The following is a 26,854-nucleotide window of genomic DNA, read 5'->3' as shown; positions in this document are numbered from 1 at the left end:
CTCTCTTTTTTTAATAACTCAATGTGTCTTGGGGGGGAGGGATTTGATGAGTATATTGCATTTAGGAAGGAGTGATCCAAAGTCTTTCACTCTGAACACTGTCCAATTGTGAGTCTTTGTGTTAATTTCCATCTACTTCAAGAAGAAGCTTCCCTGATGAGGACTGTGTTAGAGACTGGTATATGGACATAGCAATACATCATTAGGAGTCATTTTATTGCTGTTTCTTTAACAAAGTGATAGCACTAGACTCTTCCCTAGCCTCGTGATATTTTTAGTCTCAGGTTCTTTAACTTTGATAACTTCTGGGATGGGAAGACTGCTTGCTGCTTTTTCAGAGAACTATGGTTCCATTACCAAAGCCACACTGGACAATTAATAATAACTTATAACTTTAAGGATATTTGATACCCTTTGTAGCCTGTGTGAGAGCATGTGCATGCACACGTGCAAATGCATGCGCACAGACATACACACACAGGGGGTAATAATAATTTTATAACTTAATTAAATTCATGAAACTACAATATTTTCTTTAGTTGAAAAAGATATTTATTTTAGCAACAATCATAACCATTAAGATTAATATAATTTTATCATCTTTACCACACTTGTGTGGCTGACAAATTTTAGGAAATAATTTAAAATAATTTAATACCACAAATAAACAAAATCAAACAAAAGCCATTCTCATAAATCTATAAATGGAAAAATTAATTTGACTTCATTGAAGGAGGGTTGGGGATTTAGCTCAGTGGTAGAGCGCTTGCCTAGCAAGCGCAAGGCCCTGGGTTAGGTCCTCAGCTCCGAAAAAAAAAAAAAAAAGACAAAATGACTTCTTTGAAGGGAAATTCTAGAGAAAATGAGATAAGCTGCTTTTACAATCATTTGAAAAAGATTGTCTTTTCCTGGTTTATTAGTGTAAAGAGTATTGTGAATCACATTTGAGAATAAAGCACTACAGAATGAGAATTCCTCTTACCTTCAAGTAGCCATTCCTTGAATACCAGCAAAGGCTTCTATGAGAAGATAATAGTCAGAGAACATCTATAGTTAGGTTACATTAGAAGAATCAAGAACATGGTAGAAGCCATATAACTCCTGCCATGAACACTAATAAAATGCTTATTCTTGACTCTGCCACTGAGGATGCAGAAATTGACTAATGATGTTAATTGACTAAGGATGCTTAGTATCAAACAAGACTGGAGAGGAGTTATAGACAGGAAAATCTTGACATGAATATTTTAGCAGTTCATTAAAATTAGATCACACGGCCATTCAGTTTGACTAGATCAAATGGCAGGGGCAGATGGTGTTCATCATGTTCTCAACTGCTAATATGGTTAATTTCCTGTAAGAATGAAGACACCGATCATTTGATGGAAGAGGTAAGAGAGATACAGCTTCTGTAGATTTCTAAACTGTGCCTTTTATGTTGACAATGCAAAAATTTCCATTTTCAAAAATAATGTTTGTCCCACAAATTGTGTAGGGGGCTAATTTTCTGAACCTACTACTGTTACCGAACTACTATACAATGCTACACGTTATTAGTGACACTAAAATTTTTCCAAAAGTGTAGCAAAATGTGTGATCTAAAGTCAGTTAAATAACCACTTGGGCACATGCGACTTCTTTCTGTTCTTCTCTTTTCTTTTCTTTTTCTTTTCCTTTCTTGACCTTTCTTTTGTTCTTTTTTTTTCTTTCTTTTTCTTCTCCATTATTTCCTTTTTATTTATTTAGTTATTTATTGGCAGAAAATATTTATCCTTGTATTTTTCTATGGAATTTTTCTACCACTAGACTATATACCCAACCCTCATTTTCATGTTTATCTTGAGACAGGGTCTCACTAAATTGTTAAGGCTAGTCTTTAACAAACCATTATTCCAGATAGGCCTGAAATTTTGATTATCCTTGCATCCATTTCCCAAGTAGCTTTTACCACAGGCTTACTATTTCTGTCTTGTCTATATAAATGCTCTAATGGGCAGCATTATGCTTCAATATATACCACACAGAAGATAGTGGTACTTGTATATGTGTGGATTTTACAGCCGTAAATTCATATGTACAAATGAAGACTTTTCAGTAAAGAAAATGACTATTTTAGTGAGTATATGAGAAGTTCCTTTCCTTTTTAATAGATTTGAGTTTTATGAGTGTTAGTATTGTTTGCATGTGTGTATATGTATCTCAAGTGAGGTGGTTGCCCTGATTGCCCTGAAAGGACATTGTATCCTCTAAGACTAGAGGTACAGGTGGTTGTAGCCGCCACATGGATTCTGAAAACAACCAAACCCAGGTGTTCTGCAAGAGAATCAAATGTTCTTAAACTCTGAGCCACCTTTCCAATCCCAGGATTTTACTTTCTTATTATGTTACTCCCTGTATACTATAGTATAACAATTATTTTTGAGCATTTATATTCTGTTCAATGCCAAAAGTTGGTAACTTAAAGTAAATGGGAAATATGCATGTTATATGAAAAATCACCACTTTCATCAAGGGCTTTGAGCATGTATTAATTTGCTAGCCCCTACTAATACTACAGCTATATTCCTTTAATACTGAGAAATGTCTATACCAAGAGGAAAGATTCTATTTACAGTATTGGTTAGTCAGTTTCTAAGATACACTTAACATTTCCTCAACATTACGGTTATTTAGTAATATTACTTTGACAAATTGTATTTTTAACGTGAAATAATTGTGTTTTTGCACAGGATGTTTAAACATAGTTTCTTGCTTTATGTTAGTAAAACTCCTGCTCCAGCAGCATAAATAACCCCTTCTGTTAGCTTCGGAATCTTCATCTAATACTGAGGAAGACTTTATCCCCATGAGATACTGGAAGTAACCCCTGTTTTGTACTATTTAATTTCATTTACCTTGGAACTTTCTGTAATAAGCAGTGAAGGTTTAGTCTATAGTAATTTATTCCTAGTGTAGATTCTCCCGATTTAGGAAAAGGTAACCTGTGCTCTCTTGTTCATTCTACATATGCTTGGGATGGCTTAAACCCCAAAGAACGTGTGGTTTTAGCTTCGCCCCCACCACTCTAATATCTCTTTATGTATATGTCAAAGAAAAATAGCAATCTAAATCAGTAGTAAAATATAGTTTTCAAAATACTAAGCAATCAATATATTTTCAACAGCTGGCCCATTGTTGGGAAAGGCTCAAATGTTTTAGACATCTCACATCTTAAAATGAAATAAATCACTGAAGAGATAAATAGTTAATAATCTCTGAATTGAATGCATTAAAATGAAGTAACAGTAGTTTTTTTAAACAATTGAGTAGAAAAAATCCTTTGACCATCAAACAAAAGATGATGTAGTTTAGATACTAAACACAATAATATTAAAATTATGAGCAAGTGACAGAAAAGAACATAGGATCTAGTGATGTGCTAATATGCTAGAATAGTAGACTGCATCAATGGCTGCATTCTTAATTCTAAAATATAAATGTGAAAGTAAGAAAATCTTCCAAGTAGTTTAATGTGGATACTTAAATTTATTAGCAGTTCTATTAATGCAGAAATGCAAAGATAGTCAATGTATTTCAATTAAATTAGAAAAGAGCTTAAAGCATAACAAAGTCAGTACTAATACTCCATACTGAAATTCCCCAGGTTTATTCTTGGTTATAAGATATATTTATTGAGCCAAGTTTCTCTGGGAAATGAGTTGATGATAGAGAGTTTAAAGTACTAAGTAAATGCCTTAAAATAAGCTTGCAAAGAACTTATCTTTGGCATATAATTAGATGTTTGCCCAAATAATTGTGTTTAAACTGTTTCTTTCACTGTAAATGGGGAGAAACTTAAACACTCAAAGTTAACGATGTCATTAAAACAGTAATGCATTCAATCAAAACCACTGTTATAAAAGACCCCAAATTATTTAACTATTGTAGGAATTGATTGTAATTATGATTCTATAATAAAATGTAGCTCTAAAAGCAACATATGAAGCATGAGGCCAATAATACAAAATATTTTGCTTTTCCACTTTATTCCTGACTTAAAGCTTGCTATATGTAACTTTATATTCAAGCCATATAGATTATCATATTACTGTTGTCATTTAGAAACAGTATTCAGTTGGGAAGTAGTGAAGCTATGAGAAAACAAAACAAGAAAGGAAAAGTCACAATTCTGCTTCTAAAAAGATGGTTTTCCACTTTACAGCACTGAAAACAAGAATATGAATAGAGACATTTTATCTAGTAATTTTGGAAAGAATGCTTTTGTATCTTCCCCTGGTGTGTATTCATTATTTCATATATCAACTCTCTCACAGTGGTTGTAAGCAGGCCTACTATCATTATAGCAGTAAATAAATAATGTTTAAGCAGTTGTTTCTTATCCATGTATCTGGCTGGACAGATAATGCTGAATAGTACATGTCTCTGTGATCTAGATTCTGGAGTATTCTACTTGCATTACAAAAATTAATGGTAGAGATTTAACTCAACCATTTCTAAAACCTTAACTCACCGCTCTAAAGTAAGATGTTCACATTTTTCATATTCCTGTGGCTCACTCATAAGACATTAGAAATATATTGGCTTGTTGAAGTTTACTCTTGTGCAAACAATAACCAAAGGAAAAAATGGAAAGAGCTTGTTATAATTAATTTTATCATTAGTATAGTAAAAGCGTATATTCCTTGGGGTTGCATAATAATCAGGGAATTAAATATTTTTAAATACATTAACTACAGAAGGGAGATTCCCCTTTCTAATTAGGAAACCAAATCAAACCAAATCAAATAATCCCATCCCTTCCCAGACAGTCCTAGAGTTGACAAGAGCTGTTGCTTGGAGCCTAAAGAAATGCAGTAGATTTCCAGGAGAGTCAAGAAATGGATGCATTTTTAGTGTGAGAATGAAATTAATGCAGGGATTGGAACTATTCTAATGCTCTGAGAACACATTACAGCAAACAGGTTCCTACTTCAGAAGTCTTATTTCACAAGGGAAACAAAAACAAACCAGAAACTAACAACATTCCCTCTCTCTGAGCCGCGATGTTTGGTAACTAGATATATAACAAGCTTTTGAATCATTAATTTTTAAATTAATTATTTTTGTATTATCTCAGCATATTACAATGAGCAATATGTTTGGTTGAATTGAACATTTTTAAAATAACTTTGTATGTGTGTGTGTGTGTGTGTGTGTGCACATGTTCATGTGCATGGGTATGTGTTCATGTATGTGTGTACATGTGTGTGTATGTTGATCCTATTTATCCACATTTTCTTTGCTTGCCCAGTGCCCCAGATTTCCACTGACTTCCATCTACTTCTCAGCTACTTTTATTTCTTTCTGGTTTCCCCACAGTTAGATCTGGGGCTGTTTGCATAAGCATAGACAGAGGCTATTTACTGGACTACTGGTAACTTATGAGTAGCTACACCACTGAAAATAAATGACATCCCTCTACTGGAAATCTCTAACTGCCAATGGCTCCTTGGAGCACTATTGAGCTCCTCCTCAATCCATGACGGAATGTTGAAGGGCTCAGACCTGTAAAGTCTTATGCACATATCTAATACCAAGTCAAATATACAAAATTTGCACATACCTTTTCCACCCCTCTGTATCTGAAAGTTTTTCCACTTTCTTGTATATCACGCCTTGGGGAGGAGGAACAATCGACAACCACTTTGACTAGTCCTGAGTCTGTGTAAAATGTATATCCTTGTTTAGGGTTGAGAACAGCACTAGTCTACAGGTATAAACACAAATGTTTAGCAGACAATTTGACTATAGGCCTATTTAGCAAAACAATAGTAGTAGATTTCCCACTAAGGTTTCTCCAGTAATAGGTTTTTAGCTAGATATGCAACATTCCTATCCATTTCCTCTCAGGGTTACATCACTAATTTGATGTTCTCTCTATAAGTGAATCAGAGTTCATCTGGCAGGTGGATCTCCTGCTTAAGCCTAGGTCAGATGTAGCCTTAACTTAGAAACAATAGCTACGAGAACATGTCTGTGGACATTTCCCATTGATTTCAATTATAATTGTCATTTATAATTAAACAGCCTCAAACTCTTAAATAAGAAAAATTTGCTATTTTACCAACCAGCAAGAAAAATTGTAAACATGATTATTAATTTAAGGCCATATCCAATAACTGGTTGCTTCTCAGGTTCAATGTCTTATTAGTCTCAATTCCATGCTGTACCAAGTAGAATTTTTGACAAAAATAAATGCAACTTTCCATTTCATCTCATCAAGTAAATGCTAACCAATGAGGTAAAATTGGTAAATTTTCTTTGTTCTGAGGTAACAGTTAATTCTGTTACATTCAGTCTATATCAACACAGAGCCAATCCAATGCTTTGTGAGATCTCACAGATGCAAAATTTTTTAGAATCCACAAATTGTCTATTGTACCTTTCCTAATTGAATAAAAGTACAAGAAATGTTTCTACAAATGCTTAAAAGGAAAAGAAATCCTGTTAAACTCCACTGCTATAAAAAAAAATGTGGCTAAGTTCACCAATAAAAAAGGTCACATTGCCAGACCTCCATTATTTAAACTAAAAATACCTCCCACATTTTGTGTCAACCTATTCAGCTCATTCAAATACCGTATGCAATGGATTATTAAAAATTGACAGTCAAATCATTAAATGTCACTGACATATGATTAAATGTCACTTAGATGAATCATACATTGACAGTATTAACACACGAGGCAGCCCCATACTGTACTTCAGCCACCCCCTAAAATAAGTTAATAGAAAGCAATACAGAAGTTCTTATAAAGAGATTCATTGTCTCTTCTTTTAAAGTCATTATTCATGCTCAGGCATTTAAAGAGTTGCCTTAAAACCCTCCAGTCAAATGCTTTGTGCGGCACTCACGATGTAAGACTCCAGCTAATGGATCAGGCAGGCGGTGGAAGGCAGAACTTTCATCTGTCAGGCTGAAGAGTGATTTAAAGAAGGTTGTCATTGGAGACTGTTGTCAGCAATGAGGAATTCCAAATGCAGCTGAACCCAGAACTCTCACTGTGGTATGTTTAAAAGTGCCTCAATCTAGGAATTTTGTATTGCTCTTCTGTTCGCTTAGGCATGCATAGTGAAGGCGAGTAAGAATAACAGGTATTGATTTTCAAAATTGAGAACGGAGAGTTTTAAAAAATTTCTTGGTGCTAGAAGTGAATTCGTTGAAGTGAAATAGTGTGATCTAAATGTGGATTTGATAACCAACAGTTTGTATCTTGCATGCAGAATAGTTACCACCTCTCTGCGACGTTTTGGTTGTGCTTAAATGTATTACTATTGGTTTCACTGAAAACAAAATTCAGAAATTCTACCTAAAATAGTTCTAGACTTGCAATTATGTAAAGCATATTCTTTTTAAGGATACATATTTTCTGATATTAAATTAAGGCATAATTTAATTTGTGACTTCTTTGCTACTGTCAAACTACAGAGTCTAAAAAGAAATGCCTTAAGGAAGGAAAACCGGGTTCAACCTGAAGCTACATAAATGACCCGACTTTTGAATAATCACTAGCAGGCTGGTAAAAGACATGTTTTCAACCTGCTCTCTTTGTTTTCTATGCTCCTCAAAGTTATTTTTTAAAATACTTGCCACTTCCTCAATATTTGATTTCATCTCTTTCTTTAGAAATAAGAAACAATCCCACTTAGAAATCAGAAAATACATATCTGTGCTCAGACTCAGAACACTAAAAATTGATGGTCACTGACATAGAAGTAAGTTTTCACAGAAAAAAAAAGCATTTACGAGACTGCTTCTGTGACATTTAATATAACAGTTACTAGGAAAGGTATCTGCAAATGTATTCTTTGTAAACTAATTCTGCTAAGTAAGTATTCAAAATTCACATGTTACATTAAAACACACCGATGATTATAGTCTGTGCTCCATCATGTTACACTGGAAACACTTGGCTTTGGCTCTTTGTTAGATAAATCAGACACTATATTGTATTAAATAAATACAAATAAGAGGAAAATATAAAGTACGTTCAGTGTAGTAGTGAGCTAATATTCATTATATTGCACAAATTCAAAGTGTATTTTGCTTCTCTCTTGTCCATCCTTTTGTATTCTCTGTTTAGGGACAATTTATACACGATTTATACTGTCTTAATAATAGTCTTCTTTTGTGGTTATGCTTTATGACATGGTGTTCAAAGAATGAAAGTCACATAATTTAGGCGTTTTGGTTTCACTCTGTATGAAAAATAATCATTTTGCTATCTTCTTTACAATCCTATACTATAGAAATACTCAGTGAAATATACCTATCTTATAAGATACATAGGAAAAGACAATGATCTATCCTTAAACAAAAATAAAATTGCTATTGCACGAGCCCATCTGGAAGGCAGCAGGTCTAATAAATCATTTAGAACAATGCATTGTTTGACAGCCTGAAAAATCAGAAATGCAGATTTTAATGTTAATACCTCATCTTAACTAATTGATATCAGCTATGCATAGAAAACAGCTTCATATCTGAGACTATTTTTAGAGAAAAGTATAAGTTGCATAACTAAATTGATGTGTACAAGAAATGTTTCACTTCCCTAAAAACAGAAATATCAGTAATTTCAGAATCGACTATTTTTTTTTATTTTGACATTTCTTCTTCAAAAAAAGTGAGATCACATTTGATATTTCAGGCTTCTCACATTCTAAGAAATTTGGGCTACAACAAGTTTTAAAATATGCATGCTTTGAAATATCTATTTTTCTAACTAGATACCTTAGAACAGAGGTTGGCAAATCTGTGAGTACAAAAATTACCTGCGGGAACTGTTAAAAATATTTACAGCTTCTTATAACATTAGGTTCTGCTGAGGCCCAAGAACGTGCAGCTTTAACAGGTGCCAAGGTGATAGTGAAGCTATTGGTTCAGGTTTCATGTTTGAGAGCCATTACCTTGTGTCTGTTACTAGCAGTTCAAGTCCAGCATGTGGCTAGAGTATATCAGGGAATCCATGGATAAAGACAACAACAACAACAACAAAAAAAGGAAAAACAAGACAAAAAACAACAACAAAACAGAAAAACAAGACAAAACAACCACAGCAAAAACCCAGATCCCTTCTTTTGCAAAGCTTTCAGCACAGTGGAATATTGAAATAGGCAAGCCGTTGCCGAGGCATGTTTACAGAATGTCTTAAAGTCAGTGTAAGGATGTAAAGGCTGCCATTCTGCTGAAGCAGCTTATCAAAAGGTAGACATTGTATATGAGGACTAGGAGGTGAGAAATCAACACAGGAGAAAAATGGAAGGACTGGCATCAAAGACAGACAGCCTCTATGAGGCATTGCGTGTACACGATTCTGGCCTATGCAATGAGAACATATAGATGTTGGCTAAAGAAAAGAGCAGAAGAGGCTCCCAAACACAGTACTTCAGAGTTCTGTTGGAGGACTGAGTCATTCTTTTGAGGCACACAACTTTGAAGAGACACGTGTTCATTCGGTAACTCCAGCCCTGAGAGTAGAGGTAAGATGACCTTGCAGTAGTCCAGGTGGAATTTGGTAGCGGTTTGAGCTAGAACAGGAGCATGGGTGATTGGAGCAGGAGGTAGAAGCTGCTCAGATTTATAAACACTGAGGTGACAGTATTAAAATTAGCATAATGCTGATTACTTTGGATTGCAAAAGGAGAAAGAGTGGGGAAAGAGGTCAGGAAGAAAATTAAGATTTGTGTGAGAGAGATCTGTAGTAGTAGTGAGAATACGGTGAGTTTCCCTGTTTTTGTTTAGATCAGCAGAAGAAAAGTATACATTTAAAAAATCTATAAAATTAAACATTTAATAGACTTTTAGATGAAAAGCACAAGTTATATTATTAGTTGCTAAGTGAGTGTGTGTGTGTGTGTGTGTGTGTGTGTGTAAATGCATTGAAGAGATAGATAAGGTTTAATGGATACAAATGTAAATAATATGGTTCCTGTCCTCAAAACATTTGACATTTATTGAAGACAAAAGCAAACAAACTTTTTATTAAGATGATTTAAGGAATAGCACTTAAATGTTAGAGTAAATAAGAGTTATGCTTTCTCTTTTTCCAAGTCCTTTCAGATGTGAATTGTTCTTTTTTTTTTCTCCATCTTTATTAAATTGGGTATTTCTTATTTACATTTCAATTGTTATTCCCTTTCCCAGTTCCCAGGCCAACATCCCCCTAACCCCTCCACCTCCACTTCTGTATGGGTTTTCCCCTCCCCATCCTCCTCCCATTACTGCCCTCCCCCCAACAGTCTAGTTCACTGGGGGTTCAGTCTTAGCAGGACCCAGGGATTCCCCTTCCACTGGTGCTCTTACTAGGATATTCATTGCTACCTATGAGGTCAGAGTCCAGGGTCAGTCCATGTATAGTCTTTAGGTAGTGGCTTAGTCCCTGGAAGCTCTGGTTGCTTGGCATAAGCGGTCTCGAGCCCCTTCAAGCTCTTCCAGTCCTTTCTCTGATCACAGCCGGTCTGTTCCCAGGCCTCAGTAGCCCTAGCCTTGTTCTCTGGCACCTTAAATGGAGTTCCTGAATCCATTTGCTCAAATGAGCTCTGTTCTCCCTGGTATTCACTTCTTTAGGACTCAAGTCACATATCACATCTGAATAAAGTTTTCATTCTCAAGTAATTATTTCATCTTTGCTGTCATAGCACTTAAACTCTCTTTCTCGCCCTTACAGTGGAATAAATCTCACCAAATTCTAACATGTTCTCCTGTCTTTTTCCTTGACTACATTATTCTCTTAAAGAAGAGGCACCGTGGAGTATTTTTCATTGCAATGATCTGAACACCTTGCACAGACAGAGCTGACTATCAACAGCAACCCAGATGAACTTGTTAAATGAGTGTGTTACTAAATGACAGCTCTTGGAAATTATTGTAGCTTGAGGTAATGCAAAGCCACTAGTGTGGGTTTCAAGAGTATAGTTAAAACGCTTGTTATTGAAAATAGATGCTGTTAAAATTCAATTTTATACTATATATGTATATTAACTGATTAGAAGAATAAAGAAGAACATAAAATCAAGTGTATCCATGAGATCGCTGTGGTACAGAACAAAGAATAATTTAGCAAAATACATCTAAATCATCATTCCACTGGGACTAAAACTATAGTGAGATATACATCTTATGATATGAATGTATGTCTATATGTGTGTGAATACATGTCTGTATTATGTATATACATAATATTCATGTATGTATACATAAAACTCTTCAGCTACTTAAAAGAGCAAGAGGAGATGGTCTTCATCTCCCTCAAGTGACCTGAGGGTACAATGGAGAACATACAAAACAGGCAGAATTGTAGTATTTCTTTTTCCATGGGAAATGCCATGCCAATTGCAGTGAGATTTCTCTGAGGAATTATCCGGTTCCTCATGTAAAATTTGATAAAATTATGGCTGGATTATGAGATAAATATTGACACTTCTTCCTCTTGTTTACTCTAGCATCATTCCTTAATTGGCTGTCTTACTGTACTCTATGCCAGCCAAAAATGTCTCTACCACTAAAGCCGTAGAGGTAGTTCAGCCACTAACACATATATTTTGCTCTTGCAAAAAAACACAGTTAATATTCAAGTATCAAGTGATTTACATCCTCTGTTAATTCCATTTCCAAGGGATGTGACAACTTCCTTTGGCCTCTGTAGTTAGCTGGTCCACCTATTTGTACACAGACATACACCAATAGAGAATTTGAGAGGTGCCTCCTGGGTCTCCAGACCAAATGTACATAGAAAAATCTATGTATTGATGCTATAGAGATTTAGGGACATAAACATAATATAACATCTTTGAAATTAAGAAGAAACTACAGTGGTCTAGTTTAAATTTGCATCCTTTCTCTTGCAAGAAAAAGAGTCTTAACAGAAATCTGTCACATTCTGTAGAAAAAAGAGCAAACTTCATAGCCACTACATACAATCTTTATTAAATGGTGTGTATAATGTTCAGTGTATATATATTTATATACAATTGATTCTATAGCCTTAGAGAGAAATAAGATACCTGGGGTTGTGCAATTACTTCTGAGATTTTTTTCTCATATCTCTCCTCTCTTCTTTTCTACCCCATCTTCCTCTTCTCTGTTTTCCTATTTCTCCCTTATTCTTTTTTTGCTGCTAAGGACTGAACCCAGGGCACTTTATTTGAGCATATATGTAGTGAGTTGAGTGTATAGTACCTGACCAAAGCAAGAGACTTGCCTTACTACAGCACATTCAAGGAAGAGAAGTGAGCTGGAATAAAAGTGTGGGCATGATGGAGATATGGCGGTGATGTAACAAGTTCTGCTTGGGAGCACATACTACTTCATACTCAAAGTCTCAGACTTGTATGCAGCATTGGTCAAATGCCACAAAGTTCTCTTAACTCTGATCTACATCCATTCAGACAACCCTGTGTTGCTAAGCAGTTGCAAAGCATCACTGATATCCACCAAAGCCAAATTACACTTGATTCTGTTTCCATAGAGACTGCTTTTATAAATGACAAGCTGTACTCTTCAGTTTAGGTAATGCATCCATATTGATTATTAAGAACACACATCAGTGCAGAGGATCTGTTGTTTATGAATCACCAAGCATCAGAATGTATCCTTTATATATAAGACAATCATAGTAATAAGTAAAAAGGTTAAAGAAGTCAAATATTTTAAAGATTCATTGAGGAAGCACTGTTTGCTAAATCATAGGGTTGTACTAATGGAAATGAAACTGGTTAATATTTTTAAAATCACATTTTAATGAATCTAAATCCTCCAGTGTAACTTAATAGTCTTAAAAAAGGGTGGACTATTAAACTAGGAAATGGGTTTTAATCCTGGTTTAATCATGTTTTACTTTGCTTGACATTGGGAAATTGTTTAAAATTTTGAACCTAAGATTCCTCTAACTGTGGAGTGAAGTGGATGGCAGTAGCATGGGTGATTATGGTCAATCAGTGACCGACCGAGCAGACTTCCAGATATCTAGAGGGTGCCTAGCTCAGGGTAGAGCACAAAGTCTCGCCAAAACGACGATAGAAACAAGCCTGCACTGGTACTCATGTATAGTAAGTACTGCAGTGAAAACACAGCTGTGGATCTGAAGAACTATCTCAGTGGGTAAGAGTGAGGGTATGAGCTAAGATCTCAGCACCCACACACAAAGCAGGGCATGGTTACGATCCTTTCTACAGGATCACTGGAGAATCCTGTATTATATGAATAAGGTGGAGGATGACCAAGCACAACACCTGCCCTCATCCTCTGGGCACCGCAAGCCTGTGTGCTCAGACGTGTGTAGAGCACCCACGCTTGTACATACTCCGCACATACTCCACCCTCACATACACAATATACTCACATTAAAGCCTATGAAATGAATAAAATAAAATAGAAATAAAAACATCTTCAGATCATTAAAATTTAAAAAAGTCAGTGATTTCAGGGGTTAATATTGTCCAAGAATAAAACTGTGGCACATGGCAGCTGTCTCTTCCTACAAATTGTCTAACTGTTGTGAGGAAGGGAATGAAATCAGAGTCCTCGAAAGGAGAGACAAAAAAAAAAATAGGTGCTGAGAATAAATGGAAATAAATGGAAAACAGCAACATTTCCTGGAAAAGGGATGCATGTAGTATCCTCTGAGACATTTAGATTCTTATTCCCCTTTTCCACAGATGACAAACTCTACTTACTTCCCTTTTCTCTACAGTCTGCGTTTTAGATGAGAAAATGAAGACAAGGGGCATAAATGTTATGTTATGAACCTGTAACTTAAGATAAAAATACGTTAAAAGTTCAGTATTAAATAGCTATATATACTCTCGGAACTGGGAAGTGGGTGCCACATTTGAAAGTGCTTGAGTCAATCCAGAATGGGGGATGCTCAGTATGCTTACCAGGAATTGATTGGCAGTGGAAAATGAGAGAAAATTAGGTACCTTTGAAAAGTGGGCTGCCTTAAACCAAGACAGCTGAAAGGAAAGATTTTCAACACAAAATCAGGTTCCATAATATAAGAAATGTATAATATAATATAATATAATATATTTATCATATAAGCAATATGTAAGATATAGCAGCTTAAAATGAGCACGGTAGCAACATCCTTGCAACCCAGGAACCACTGTGAGTGTATAGCTAGAGATGTATAGTAAGGCTCTTTTTCCAGCTTCAATTACCAAATAGATCAGCTTCCCACATAATGTATTTCATATAAACTCAATATATTTGTCTTTTAATCCATGTGGAATGTGATAGAGATTGCACTTGAGAATGATTTAAGTTCTGTAGAATGCTTGCAGGCTGGTCTTTAAGTTTGAATTCATACAGTTTTATAGATGTATGGCAAAAAATAATCTACTTAGAAATCACTTGGCCTTGGATGTTTTCCTACTTCTCTATAAGGAATAGTGAAATGTGGTGCAATTGATTTCATTTGTATCTACTTTGTCTCTAAATCTACAACTCTCCAACCCCGCAGTTGCCTAGAAAACCACAGTTCCAGGTTCGCTCCAGGCACATGTGTGTGCATATGTGTGTGTGTGCGTGCGTGTGCGTGTGTGTGTGTGTAAAATTTTATAATTTTCAGCATTTTAATATATGTGAGTGCTAAAGTACATTGACAATATTTACTCCTTTTGCCTTCTCTTGATTGCTGTTGCTCCCTGATCTCTTTCCTATTCCCATATACTTTACATTCTAATTTCATGTTGTATCCTTTAACATATTTAGATTCTACACACTAGGAAAATATGGAATATTCTATATTAAATATTTAAATTTGTACAAGAGCCTGGCTTATTTTGTTTAATGTAGTGATCTCAGGCTCCACCCATTTTTCTGCAAATGGCATGAGTTTGGTCTTAATAATAGCCATATAGCACCTCATTGTACACATTATAACTCTGGTATCAATTGAAAGGTGACCAGGCTAATACCATGACTTGGAAACTGTGAAAATGGCTGTAAAGCACAAGTGTGTAAATGTTTTTTAAATGTTATATTTGATTTAAGCATTTGCATAGCTGGATCATCCGGTAACTCTGATGTTAGTTTCTGGGGCACTTCCAAACTGATTACCCAGTGGCTGGTCTAATTTATCACACTACCTATGGTATATACAGCCTGCTTTTAATTATGCATCCTAACATTTGCTCTTTATTGGAAACAGTCAACCAGTTTGTCTCTTGTAGGTGGCTAAGAATATTGAAACACCCATGTATTCATTGTATATCTTTAGAAATGTTGTTCATTTTATTTATATGATTGTTCATGGAATATATGTCTATTTAGTCCTTAACAGTGTGAGGTCTTAGTATACCTTGCATATGAAGTATCTCTCAGAAGAACAGCTAATAGAGCTCATCTCCAAGTATGTAGCTTGTCTCTTTTTTGATATTTATTTATTTTGTTATTTTTTAATAATTGGTTATTTTGCTTATTTATATTCCTTTTTATTATTATTACTTTTATTTTTTATAGTCCAGTCATTATTACTCACCTGGTCACCATCCAACAGTTCCTCATCTCATTCCTCCTTCCCCCTGTCTCCAAGAGGATGTCCCCACCACCACCCTGGAACCGCCAACCCCACTCCCTGGGGCCTCAAGTCTCTCAAGGGTTAGGTAAATTTTCTCTCACTGAGGCCAGACCAGGCAGTCCTCTAATATATATGTGTTGGGTTCTCGGACCAGCCCATGTATACTGCCTGGTTGGTGGCTCGGTGTCTGAGAAATCTCAGGGGTCTTCCTATAGGGTCTCCCTCCTTCTCAGCTTCTTTCACCCTTTCCCTTTGTAAGGTGTGAAGAGACCTTACACTGTTAAGGACTAAATGGATGCATAGTTTATGAACCATCATACAAATAAAATGAATAACACTTCTAAAGATATACAATAAATGTTTCCAAGCAGTCCTGGCTTCAGTCCATTGGTTAGGTGTAAGTATCTGCATCTATCTCAGTCAGCTGCCTGTTGGGCTTCTAGGAGGACAGCCATGCTAGGCTCCTGTCTGTAAGCACACCACATCATTGGTAATAGTGTCAGGCCTTGGAGCCTCCACTTGAGATGGATCCAAATTTGGGCCAGTCACTGAACCCCCTTTTCCTCAGTCTCTTGTCCATTTTTGTTCCTGCAGTTCTTTTAGACTTCTTTTTGGTGATTATTTGATTCTATGCTCAGAGCCTTTGGCTTTGATTCAATCCAACTTGTCAATTCTCACCATTCTTTTCTGAGATGTTGCAATTCTGCTTGAAAAACTACTGTTTCTACATATCCCTTGAAGTACTCTCCTATATTTTAATAAAGTAAACATTATTCAAGATGTATGCATCAAAGACATCACAAGGGGAGTTAAATACCTTCTGTTAGATATGGTTAGGATTTCCAGAAAGGGAGTTATAGACTGCTATTTGTGGCTATGTTTATTTTCTCTGTGATATTATTGCACTGGGATATATATATATATATACATATATATATGTATGTATGTATATATGTATTTATCAGAGTACACAAAATGTTTAAGTGCTTCTAGACACCTTCCTACTCCTTGTTGGTTATGTGCATCTTTGCTTAATAGCAAGATGTTCATAGCATTGCCTTCATAGACTTTGCATTCTAACAATGTTACAACTCTGCAGTTGGTAGCAGCATATTCAACACTGGAGTAGAATGGTTTCATTGACAAATGAGAATTGCTATTATCAAAAGACAGGTTCAATGAGTAGACAAATTGCCAGTATTAACATTTTATATCCCATATCCCTCTGATAAGCTCTTACAGTGGTACCACAACAAAACAGGTGAGAGGAAGAGGGGTGGTGCTTTTAGTAGAAATAAAAATTGGCATCAACCAAGAACTTCTGGGATTGTATTTCAAAGACTCCTTCCCATCACTGCCCTCCAGACACCATGCTAATTTACAAGGGTCTTTAGGAGATTACTTGCTTGGTTTTCAAAGTCCCAAGCAATCATTCAAAATGACCCATGCAATGAATATCCTAGTAAGAGCACCAGTGGAAGGGGAAGCCCTGGGTCCTGCTAAGACTGAACCCCCAGTGAACTAGATTGTTGGGGGGAGGGCAACAAGGGGGGGGGAGGATGGGGAGGGGAACACTCATAAAAAAGGGGAGGGGGAGGGGGAATGTTTGCCCGGAAACCGGGAAAGGGAATAACACTCGAAATGTATATAAGAAATACTCAAGTTAATAAAAAAAAAAACAAAAAAAACAAAAAAACAACAACAACAACAAAAAAAATGACCCATGAATCCTCTGCTGCATGTGCAGAGACTATTGGGAAATTTTGGCCTTGCCTGTCTCACGTATGTCATATATTGTTTTAAGAAAAATATTGTATTAAGCTATGTGTGGTTATTAAATGACAAACAACTTTATTTTAAGAAACACCTTCTACCATAGAATTTATATAATAGAAATTATCATGATAATTTGCATTGATCAAAGGTAGCTTTATCAAAGGCTTAAGGTCTACTGTTTAAGAAATATGTAAAGACATTACAAAAAGAACAGCATGCACCAAACAGGCCCAAACCAAAGAACAAACCAAAACTACATGAGAAATCAGATCCAAAGTTTCCACAAACTACAGGTGAACAAAATAATTGGGAGTATATATATATGCAAAAACATATACACACATTGACACTTAGAGACAAAAGGAGGTCATGAATGAGAAAAAAAGGTGTGGGGTAGGGCGAAAATGTGGGTGGAAAAATGGGAATGGAGAAATTTAATTAAAATACTATCTCAAACCCACATTTCTCTCTACCTCCAAAACATATGCTTTCAATGCTCTGGCCTGGTATCATGGGACCAGATAAGGTTTAAAAAAAAAGAAAAAGAAAAGAAAAAGCACAGTTCTCAATATAAATTAGAACCTTAATAAACATTTCCTCAATGAAATATGTATTAAGGGTTTTATATTCATGCCCATTTTACTTCTCTGTTTGCCATTTGATTATTGTCTAACTACTTACACAAATCTTCTGAGATGGAATTAGACATTCAACACAAAATTGATCATAAGACACCTCTCTGTTTCTCTAACACACAGCATACAGTATTTGCTGAAGACTTATGATTTGTTCACGTATATGATTTTACTCTTTAAGTTAATAAAGTTGCCTATAGGAGTTTTAGTACTCGACATATTTTCTTTGTATTTGGTTGTTCTTTTCTCATTGGCTGATATATTTTGTTTTTTCTACTCAGGAACTTGTTAGAAAAACTTCTTTAGCCTGTTTAGGGTAGTTATAGTGTCTAAAAACTGGACAGTATTTTGCTGAATCTCAGAACTTTTTTGCAGAATTATGTTTTAGCTTCAATCCAAGGGCACATTACGAAATGCTCAAATCAGCCAATCATTAACAAAAAGAACACTCTCCTGTGTTCTATTAGTTTCCCCATGGGACGCACTGTAGCTATTAAATAAAGATGACGGCCTGAGCTCGGCCCTCTCTGGACTTGGGTTACTAACATCTGTCTTTAGGACTCACAGGGCTTATTTCCTAGACTGTCCTCCTCTTCTAGAAGCACTCACTGAATAGATCTCCCTGACTGAACTTTAGATGCTCATGGTACCTCCACTTGACCTCCTCTGGGCATTTCTTTTTTTGTTTGAATTATGAAATTTTAAAATCTCAACGACTTTCTTTCCTTTCTTGCCCTTTGCTAATAAAAATGTTAAACCCAAGTGAAGTTTTATTTAAGTTAGTGAATTGGGTTGCTATAGTTCCTTGTTTGCCAAAACATAGTCTTTAAACAATTTCCAAGATGCTCAGTAATCCCTTTAATACTTTAATGATATGATTTAATTTTAGTGTGTATTAGAAAACAATCTAATAACATTCATTTTTAAATTAAACATTTATCAAGATGAACGTTTTTGAAGTACAATCTCAAGAAAAATTATAAAATAATAGCCCCATGGCTTTGTATATATTATAATACCATATATTATGGAAGCATGTTATATAAAGGGAGAAAAAGTGTGAGGAACAATGCCATATTGTGTTTTGTCTAATAACTTCCCAGATGATTTCACCTCCTACTTAGCACCTCAGACGTCTGCCACTCATGTGAGTTTTTTTCTTGACTTTTGTTGCTTTTTATAATCTAAAATTTTATCTTGTAATTTGTTCAAAACAAGTTTGTAAACAGGCTCATTTTTATTGGTGTATTTGATATCTCTGCAGAAACTTAATCGCCTTAATAATTCCCTATAGACACTTAGTTTATTTTTAGTCTTTCTTTTGCAAATTAACCTGCAAAATAACATGTTTACTTGATGCATTTTCCTATTTCCTCTTTTGTTTTGTTTTGTTTTTTAAAAAATCTCATAATCTGAATTTACCAAATGAAGATTCAGGAGCCAGTGCTGTGGTGAGAGTACCCTATCTCAGAGAGGAGGAGAAAACACCAGCTGATCTTCCTACTACACCAAAATCTAAGAAGGAAAAAGAACCCCTTCTTTTCCATGCTGCTTTAAATACCTTTCTTGATAGGTAGGCAAGTAGATAGGTAAGTAGATAGATAATAGATAGATAGATAGATAGATAGATAGATGATAGATAGATAGATAGATAGATAGATAGATGATAGATTTTTATAGCACTTTAAAATTCATATTGTTTTACACAAGAGAATAATATGAAAGTCAGGAAAAGAGAAAAGAGGCTTAGAACTTAGAATGAGTCTGTGTGGCTTTTGACATGTCATATAATCTAAATACTATTTAAATTAAAAACTATAAACATTGTTAATTAATATTTTTCATTAACTTATTTATTTAGTCATTTATTCATTTTACAACCCAATATCAGCAACTCCTTTCCTCTCAGTTCCTTCCTTTCAGCTCCTCTCCCACCCTCTTCTCTTCTCCTCTGAGAAGGGGAAGTACCCCTGGTATCACCCCCTCACACCTCCACCATCTCACTCATACTTACCCAGAGAACATTAAGGACTAAGTGCATCCTTTATCACTGAGGCTAAACAAGATGGCTCAGTTAGCAGGGTTCACAAGCAGGCAAAATATTCAGGAATAGCCCCCCGCACCTCCCATCCCCACCCCCTTACTCCAGTTCTTGGGGCACCCACATGAAGACCAGGCTGCACTTCTGTCACATATGTGCACACAGGGTGGGGGGGGGGTTGGTCCTGCCCATGCTTACTGCTCTTTGGTTGTGTGTGCACTCATACATACAAAACATAAAAGTGTTTACTTAGGGCCAGGGATGGATGAGACAGACTAGAAGGGAAAGGGAAAATATCGAATACCACTAATGACAATGACATTTTTATATGTGTGATGAAAAATTACCAAAAGGCAGATGTGAGCACTGTAAAACTCTATGGACATACTAAGAAACTTGTTGCCATTGTTATTATTGTTGTTTAATTAAAAATATATGAATTGTATGATGCACAGATTTCATATCACTAAGCTGTTTTGAAACAATTTTGAGGATGTAATTAATTTGTGTTCAGTGACATGAAAGATGGGGTTTTATATAAAATGCTAAATGTTAGGGTTCAGGAGTTGCTCCACAAACAACATGATCATCACTTTCAGTCAGACAGGGACAGTTTACTGATTAGGGATGCAACTCAGACTTCAAGAGTTGAAAACTATGACCCCAAACATTTCTCAGAGCCAGCTTATAAAGACTAAAACTGCAATTATTCATAGCCAACACATGTTAATCTGCTTTATAATATTAACAAATCATAACTATTTTAATGACCTTTATTTTCTGCATATTATAAGATCTTTGTCCTTGTTGGTAGAACTTATATGTAAAAGGAGCTGGTAACTTAAGATCACAGGACCATGAAAAGTGCTTTTGTGTTCATGTAGGAATTCATCTTTCCCAGGGGTGATACGTTTTTGTCAAATGGAACTCACCTTATTGAAAGTATGTGAGGAAGTCCCATACCCGCGGATCCTGGCCCGCAGCAGCTCTCTGCTCCCAGACCCTGTGAGAGAGAGACCCAACCGCCTGGTCAGGTGGGCACTCCTGAGGCTGCAGAGCGGAAGAGACCACCAACACTGCTCACCCCTGCCCACATCCCTGGCCCAAGAGGAAACTGTATAAGGCCTCTGGGCTCCCGTGGGGGAGGGCCCAGGAGCGGCAGGACCCCTGCCTGAGACACCGCCGGAACCTGAAAGAAACAGACCAGATAAACAGTTCTCTGCACCCAAATCCCGTGGGAGGGAGAGCTAAACCTTCAGAGAGGCAGACAAGCCTGGGAAACCAGAAGAGACTGCTCCCTGCACACACATCTCGGACACCAGAGGAAAACACCAAAGACCATCTGGAACCCTGGTGCACTGAAGCTCCCGGAAGGGGCGGCACAGGTCTTCCTGGTTGCTGCCGCTGCAGAGAGCCCCTGGGCAGCACCCCACGAGCTAACTTGAGCCTCAGGACCACAGGTAAGACCAAATTTTCTGCTGCAAGAAAGCTGCCTGGTGAACTCAAGACACAGGCCCACAGGAACAGCTGAAGACCTGTAGAGAGGAAAAACTACACGCCCGAAAGCAGAACACTCTGTCCCCATAACTGACTGAAAGAGAGGAAAACAGGTCTACAGCACTCCTGACACACAGGGTTATAGGACAGTCTAGCCACTGTCAGAAATAGCAGAACAAAGTAACACTAGAGATAATCTGATGGCGAGAGGCAAGCACAGGAACCCAAGCAACAGAAACCAAGACTACATGGCACCATCGGAGACCAATTCTCCCATCAAAACAAACATGGAATATCCAAACACACCAGAAAAGCAAGATCTAGTTTCAAAATCATTTTTGATCATGATGCTGGAGGACTTCAAGAAAGACGTGAAGAACTCCCTTAGAGAACAAGTAGAGGCCTACAGAGAGGAATCGCAAAAATGCCTGAAAGAATTCCAGGAAAACATAAATAAACAAGCAGAAGCCCATAGAGAGGAGACACAAAAATCCCTGAAAGAATTCCAGGAAAACACAATCAAACAGTTGAAGGAATTGAGGATGGAAATAGAAGCAATCAAGAAAGAACACAGGGAAACAGCCCTGGATATAGAAAACCAAAAGAAGAGACAAGGAGCTGTAGATACAAGCTTCACCAACAGAATACAAGAGATGGAAGAGAGAATCTCAGGAGCAGAAGATTCCATAGAGATCATTGACTCAACTGTCAAGGATAATGTAAAGGGGAAAAAGCTACTGGTCCAAAACATACAGGAAATCCAGGACTCAATGAGAAGATCAAACCTAAGGATAAAAGGTATAGAAGAGAGTGAAGACTCCCAGCTCAAAGGACCAGTAAATATCTTCAACAAAATCATAGAAGAAAACTTCCCTAACCTAAAAAAAGAGATACCCATAGACATACAAGAAGCCTACAGAACTCCAAATAGATTGGACCAGAAAAGAAACACCTCACGTCACATAATTGTCAAAACACCAAACGCACAAAATAAAGAAAGAATATTAAAAGCAGTAAGGGAAAAAGGTCAAGTAACATATAAAGGCAGACCTATCAGAATCACACCAGACTTCTCGCCAGAAACTATGAAGGCCAGAAGATCCTGGACTGATGTCATACAGACCCTAAGAGAACACAAATGCCAGCCCAGGTTACTGTGTCCAGCAAAACTCTCAATTAACATTGACGGAGAAACCAATATATTCCATGACAAAACCAAATTTACACAATATCTTTCTACAAATCCAGCACTACAAAGGATAATAAATGGTAAAGCCCAACATAAGGAGGCAAGCTATACCCTAGAAGAAGCAAGAAACTAATCCTCTTGGCAACAAAACAAAGAGAATGAAAGCACACAAACATAACCTCACATCCAAATATGAATATAACGGGAAGCAATAATCACTATTCCTTCATATCTCTCAATATCAATGGCCTCAACTCCCCAATAAAAACACATAGATTAACAAACTGGATATGCAACGAGGACCCTGTATTCTGCTGCCTACAGGAAACACACCTCAGAGACAAGGACAGACACTACCTCAGAGTGAAAGGCTGGAAAACAACTTTCCAAGCAAATGGTCAGAAGAAGCAAGCTGGAGTAGCCATTCTAATATCAAATAAAATCAATTTCCAACTAAAAGTCATCAAAAAAGATAAGGAAGGACACTTCATATTCATCAAAGGAAAAATCCACCAAGATGAACTCTCAATCCTAAATATCTATGCCCCAAATACAAGGGCACCTACATACGTAAAAGAAACCTTACTAAAGCTCAAAACACACATTGCACCTCACACAATAATAGTAGGAGATTTCAACACCCCACTCTCCTCAATGGACAGATCATGGAAACAGAAATTAAACAGTGATGTCGACAGACTAAGAGAAGGCATGAGCCAAATGGACTTAACAGATATTTATAGAACATTCTATTCTAAAGCAAAAGGATATACCTTCTTCTCAGCTCCTCATGGCACTTTCTCCAAAATTGACCATATAATTGGTCAAAAAACGGGCCTCAACAGGTACAGAAAGATAGAAACAATCCCATGCGTGCTATCAGACCACCACGGCCTAAAACTGGTCTTCAATAACAATAAGGGAAGAATGCCCACATATACTTGGAAATTGAACAATGCTCTACTCAATGATAACCTGGTCAAGGAAGAAATAAAGAAAGAAATTAAAAACTTTTTAGAATTTAATGAAAATGAAGGTACAACATACCCAAACTTATGGGACACAATGAAAGCTGTGCTAAGAGGAAAACTCACAGCGCTGAGTGCCTGCAGAAAGAAACAGGAAAGAGCATATGTCAACAGCTTGACAGCACACCTAAAAGCTCTAGAACAAAAAGAAGCAAATACACTCAGGAGGAGTAGAAGGCAGGAAATAATCAAACTCAGAGCTGAAATCAACCAAGTAGAAACAAAAAGGACCATAGAAAGAATCAACAGAACCAAAAGCTGGTTCTCTGAGAAAATCAACAAGATAGATAAACCCTTAGCCAGACTAACGAGAGGACACAGAGAGTGCGTCCAAATTAACAAAATCAGAAATGAAAAGGGAGACATAACTACAGATTCAGAGGAAATGCAAAAATCATCAGATCTTACTATAAAAACCTATATTCAACAAAACTTGAAAGTCTTCAGGAAATGGACAATTTCCTAGACAGATACCAGGTACCGAAGTTAAATCAGGAACAGATAAACCAGTTAAACAACCCCATAACTCCTAAGGAAATAGAAGCAGTCATTAAAGGTCTCCCAACCAAAAAGAGCCCAGATCCAGACGGGTTTAGTGCAGAAATCTATCAAACCTTCATAGAAGACCTCATACCAATATTATCCAAACTATTCCACAAAATTGAAACAGATGGAACACTACCGAATTCCTTCTACGAAGCCACAATTACTCTTATACCTAAACCACACAAAGACACAACAAAGAAAGAGAACTTCAGACCAATTTCCCTTATGAATATCGACGCAAAAATACTCAATAAAATTCTGGCAAACCGAATCCAAGAGCACATCAAAACAATCATCCACCATGATCAAGTAGGCTTCATCCCAGGCATGCAGGGATGGTTTAATATACGGAAAACCATCAACGTGATCCATTATATAAACAAACTGAAAGAACAGAACCACATGATCATTTCATTAGATGCTGAGAAAGCATTTGACAAAATTCAACACCCCTTCATGATAAAAGTCCTGGAAAGAATAGGAATTCAAGGCCCATACCTAAACATAGTAAAAGCCATATACAGCAAACCAGTTGCTAACATTAAACTAAATGGAGAGAAACTTGAAGCAATCCCACTAAAATCAGGGACTAGACAAGGCTGCCCACTCTCTCCCTACTTATTCAATATAGTTCTTGAAGTTCTAGCCAGAGCAATCAGACAACAAAAGGAGATCAAGGGGATACAGATCGGAAAAGAAGAGGTCAAAATATCACTATTTGCAGATGACATGATAGTATATTTAAGTGATCCCAAAAGTTCCACCACAGAACTACTAAAGCTGATAAACAACTTCAGCAAAGTGGCTGGGTATAAAATTAACTCAAATAAATCAGTTGCCTTCCTCTATACAAAAGAGAAACAAGCCGAGAAAGAAATTAGGGAAACGACACCCTTCATAATAGACCCAAATAATATAAAGTACGTCGGTGTGACTTTAACCAAGCAAGTAAAAGATCTGTACAATAAGAACTTCAAGACACTGAGGAAAGAAATTGAAGAAGACCTCAGGAGATGGAAAGATCTCCCATGCTCATGGATTGGCAGGATTAATATAGTAAAAATGGCCATTTTACCAAAAGCAATCTACAGATTCAATGCAATCCCCATCAAAATACCAATCCAATTCTTCAACGAGTTAGACAGAACAATTTGCAAATTCCTCTGGAATAACAAAAACCCAGGATAGCTAAAGCTATCCTCAACAATAAAAGGACGTCAGGGGGAATCACTATCCCTGAACTCAAGCAGTACTACAGAGCAATAGTGATAAAAAATGCATGGTATTGGTACAGAGACAGACAGATAGACCAATGGAATAGAATTGAAGACCCAGAAATGAACGCACACACCTATGGTCACTTGATTTTTGACAAAGGAGCCAAAACCATCCAATGGAAAAAAGATAGCATTTTCAGCAAATGGTGCTGGTTAACTGGAGGGCAACATGTAGAAGAATGCAGATCGATCCATCCTTATCACCCTGTACAAAGCTTAAGTCCAAGTGGATCAAGGACCTCCACATCAAACCAGACACACTCAAACTAATAGAAGAAAAACTAGGGAAGCATCTGGAACACATGGGCACTGGAAAAAATTTCCTGAACAAAACACCAATGGCTTACGCTCTAAGATTAAGAATCGACAAATGGGATCTCATAAAACTGCAAATTTTCTGTAAGGCAAAGGACACTGTGGTTAGGACAAAACGGCAACCAACAGATTGGGAAAAGATCTTTACCAATCCTACAACAGATAGAGGCCTTATATCCAAAATATACAAAGAACTCAAGAACTTAGACCGCAGGGAAACAAATAACCCTATTAAAAAATGGGGTTCAGTGCTAAACAAAGAATTCACAGCTGAGGAATGCCGAATGGCTGAGAAACACCTAAAGAAATGTTCAACATCTTTAGTCATAAGGGAAATGCAAATCAAAACAACCCTGAGATTTCACCTCACACCAATGAGAATGGCTAAGATCAAAAACTCAGGTGACAGCAGATGCTGGCGAGGATGTGGAGAAAGAGGAACACTCCTCCATTGTTGGTGGGATTGCAGAATGGTACAACCATTCTGGAAATCAGTCTGGAGGTTCCTCAGAAAATTGGACATTGAACTGCCTGAGGATCCAGCTATACCTCTCTTGGGCATATACCCAAAAGATTCCTCAACATACAAAAGAGACACGTGCTCCACTATGTTCATCGCAGCCTTATTTATAATAGCCAGAAACTGGAAAGAACCCAGACGCCCTTCAACAGAGGAATGGATTCAGAAAATGTGGTACATCTACACAATGGAATATTACTCAGCTATCAAAAACAACGAGTTTATGAAATTCGTAGGCAAATGGTTGGAACTGGAAAATATCATCCTGAGTGAGCTAACCCATTCACAGAAAGACATACATGGTATGCACTCATTGATAAGTGGCTATTAGCCCAATTGCTTGAATTACCCTAGATCCCTAGAACAAACGAAACTGAAGACGGATGATCAAAATGTGAATGCTTCACTCCTCCTTTAAATGAGGAAAAAGAATACCCTTGGCAGGGAAGGGAGAGGCAAAGATTAAA

General features: G+C 36.7%; 1 protein-coding gene across 3 annotated transcripts in view; it reads left to right on the top strand.

Moving 5' to 3' along the window:
- The window catches only part of Ano3 (anoctamin 3), a 376,269-nt gene that overhangs the window by 167,451 nt on the left and 181,964 nt on the right, over positions 1–26,854 (top strand). Inside the window, exon 1 of one of the 3 annotated variants that reach the window (XM_087651940.1) lies at positions 6,700–7,046. The gene's annotated coding sequence lies outside the window, so the exon portion shown is untranslated. 3 annotated transcript variants of the gene reach the window in all.

The sequence above is a fragment of the Rattus norvegicus genome, chromosome 3 (genome assembly GCF_021556685.1).
Source record: "Rattus norvegicus strain SHRSP/BbbUtx chromosome 3, alternate assembly SHRSP_T2T, whole genome shotgun sequence".
NCBI classification, from domain to species: Eukaryota; Metazoa; Chordata; class Mammalia; order Rodentia; family Muridae; genus Rattus; species Rattus norvegicus.
Note: the sequence above shows the minus strand (reverse complement) of the source record. Positions and strands in the feature narration are given on the sequence as shown.